The sequence below is a fragment of the Bos taurus genome, chromosome 1 (genome assembly GCF_002263795.3).
Source record: "Bos taurus isolate L1 Dominette 01449 registration number 42190680 breed Hereford chromosome 1, ARS-UCD2.0, whole genome shotgun sequence".
NCBI classification, from domain to species: domain Eukaryota; kingdom Metazoa; phylum Chordata; class Mammalia; order Artiodactyla; family Bovidae; genus Bos; species Bos taurus.
In genome coordinates, this window is record NC_037328.1 from 145,160,002 (window position 1) to 145,162,185 (window position 2,184).

Consider the following 2,184-nt stretch of genomic DNA (forward strand, 5'->3'; position numbering starts at 1 on the left):
CTGGTCTCTTTCTATCTCTGCAGTGGCTTCAGCAGTGGCTGTGATATGCCTCACACTCTGGTTAAATGCTGACTCATCATAGAATTATGTCCTTCTCTTCTGTCTTTATGGAGAAGTTTCCTGGGTGGGAAAGAGATTGGGTTTTACTTCTGTCCCCCCTAAATCCCTGGCAATGGGAGGAAGAAGGCTCAAAGTATCCCCCTCCCTGGTCACCCCCTTGCCCTGCAGGCCCAGGCACAGCCACTCCAGTTGCAGACCCTGTCTACTGCACCAGTCCTTGTAAATAGCCTTTGCCAAACTCTCCTCCCCTCCTGCGTGTGCCCTCCTGGGTGTGTCTGCCGGGCACCCATATCCCACAACCTAGGGCCAGCCTTTGAAGAAGAGGCCACTGTGTTAGCTGCATTTGGTCCTGGGGGTCAGGAAAGTCCTGGCAGGCTAGAGGCTATATGGAGTGTCATGGATTCCAAGGCTCGGAGAGCAGCCATGCGTCTTTCCCCTCCTGCACCCTCTCTACCCACACGTGCCCTGGAGAGGCTGGGCCTCACCAGAGCCCCAGCCCCGCCTGCTCATCTCCCACACCCAGACCCCCGGGGCCCAGAATCTGCCCCTGCCTTTCCATTATTAAGGGCATGAACTTCTCCTCTTCTGTCCAAGTCTCCTTCCACAGCTCTGGTGGGTCAGCAATTTAGACCAGCTGTCCCCATCATGGGAGGGGCAGTCCCAGGATTCCTTGCCATCCCATAACCCAGCAGGGCTCCTCATGCAGCTGGCCAGCTGCCTCTCTGCTCCCTCAATCCCTTCATGCAGCCTGGCCACCCTCCCACCTCAGGGATCCCTAGGAATGCTCTCCTGAGCTCCCTCACTTCCTTGAGCCTCTCGTTGTGGGTGGTGTTATAGAGCAGAAGGTAGAAATGAGGACCTTCAGCAGAAGAGCCCCCCACAGACCCCCTTGGGAAGTGTAGCACATGCACAAGCATGCGTGCCCACAGACATGTACACGCACACTGACATGCACACACGTGGACACACATGCATACATGGACGAGCGTACGCGCACACATGGACATGTATGCAAACATGGATTCATATGCACACACGGACATGCACGCGCACATGGACACATGCACATACACAGATACATGTGCACACGGACACACATGGACAGACATGTATGTAAACGTGGGTGTGTATGCACACAGAGACATGCATGCACACACGGACACACATGCACATACACATATACATGTGCGCACATGGACATGTATGTAAATGTGGATACGTATGCACACACGGACATGTGTGCACACATGGACACACATCACATGTGCAGATATACGCACACACATGCATGGCCATGCACATGGATCTGGAGTGGATGTTGGGAAGCATGCCTGCCTGGGAGCTGGCACGGAAGCTGGGAGGAGCCGGCCGTGGGAAGCGGAGAGGCTGCTGGCCTCTGCAGAAGTGCTGGTGAGGACAGAAGCCCCAGAGATTCTGCAGAGACTCGGGTGGGCCCAGGGTTCCCACTGACCTGGGCTGTGGGCAGGGAGCCAGGCTGGTTCTCCGTCTCCAAGGCTGGGATGGAGCAGCCCTCTAAGCCACAGCCCCATCATCCAGGGCATGAAAGGCTGGAGCTCAGCCTCCCCCGCCAGGCCATGGGCCCCAGGGCTACTCTGGTTCCCAGGCCCTGTGACCCGCCAGCCCAACTCCTCTGAGCCTGGAGGCCTGCCAGGTACTCTGACCTTCCATCCCTGACCCCCAGCCCTCTGGCCACACCTTCCCTCTCCGCACCCGTTGGGCTCTCCCCGGGCCCAAGGCATGGAGGACCCGAATCCCCAAAGAGGACTGAAGGAGGTGGGGAGAGGCTGATTTTTCCTCCCTTCCATCTTGTGGCTCACACACAGGGGCCTGTGGGAGTCTCCTGAATCTGAGGGAAGGAGGCGGTGCAACGGGCCAGCCCCTCTCGTCCCTGCCTCTCCATCTCCCCCAGGGCCAGAGGGAGCCACGGCCCCGAGGCAGCTCGTCTAGCCATCTAGCCATCCAGCCGTGTGCCCCTGCTGCGGGTCTCAAATCTCAGAGGGGACGGACAGGGAACCTGGCCAGCTGGCCTCTCTGCATCACCGAGTCCACGTGGAGTCTGTGGGCAGCAGGAAGAAAGCAGATGCAGGACCCAGAGCCAAAGGG